Source organism: Chinchilla lanigera, unplaced genomic scaffold (assembly GCF_000276665.1).
Source record: "Chinchilla lanigera isolate Chin_1 unplaced genomic scaffold, ChiLan1.0 scaffold00019, whole genome shotgun sequence".
Taxonomy (NCBI): Eukaryota; Metazoa; Chordata; class Mammalia; order Rodentia; family Chinchillidae; genus Chinchilla; species Chinchilla lanigera.
This window is the reverse complement of record NW_004955420.1, coordinates 20,095,438-20,096,535: the sequence shown is the minus strand read 5'-3', so window position 1 is coordinate 20,096,535 and position 1,098 is coordinate 20,095,438.

Below are 1,098 nucleotides of genomic sequence, written 5' to 3'. Positions count from 1 at the left end.
GCTCCCGGTTTGTTGAGGTTTAAGTCCATAGTTGTCTGGCTCCAAGGCAGGGTGGCGTGGCAGAGGAGCATTCCAAGGAGAAAGTCCATGAGGCAGGCAGGAGGCACCAAGCAGCAGTAGCAGCAGAAGCAGCAAGCAACCAAGCTTGCCTTTTCATTTCAACCAGGTTACTTGGCCTTCAGGTGTTACCACTGACACCAAAGTTGGGGCACCCTTAATCTCAGCATTACATCCTTAATTTCAGTGTCACACACTTAATTCCAGCATCATACTCCAGATCTATTGAGCTTTGAAAATCCCCACCTATGAATGGATGAGACTTTCGGGACATATGTAGCAACAAGCCATAACACTGATTTCAAGATATCTTGGTTTCTGCTAGTTTGGTGTAACTGTGAGTAAACTGCTATCAACATTCGTGTGCCCACTTTTGTGGACATGTCTCTAATCCTTTCGGGGTGCAGTCTCTGGATTTTACAGTAAGACTCTGTTCAGCATTGTAAGAAAACAGCAAATTATCCTCCTAAGTGTCCACACTATTTTGCATTCCCACCAGCAATGGATGAAAGTTCTGGCCAAATATCCTCATCAATATTTGACATTGCCATGGGATCATTTTATGTTTTGTTTTGTTTTGTTTATTTGATTGTCTTTGTGCTTTAGTCATTGTGGCAGATGTGCAGGAGTGTCTCTCTGTCATTTTAATTTTCAGTTACCCAGTGGCAAAGATATGAAGGAGTCTGTGACACTCAAGAGGCTGAGGCAGGTAGATCCCCTGAGCTGATGGGTTCAAAACCAGCCTGAACAACATAGCAATATGCTGTCTCAAATGAACGACAATGGAAAGATGAATAATTCATAATTTTACCTGTTTTCAAAATCTCTCCAATTATAATCTCACTGTTTAGTTTTCCCTTCCTTATGCTTGGACACTGTAAGTGCCTTGCTGCTTTTTACTACCTCAGGAGCCTATAGAGGAGAATGCTACACCTAAACCCAGACTCTACCCCATCATCTCCTTTGTTTCTGAAGCTAGACCCAAGTTGCATGAATCCCCAGGTGGCCAAGTAAAAGTGTAACCCTGAAAAACTACAACCA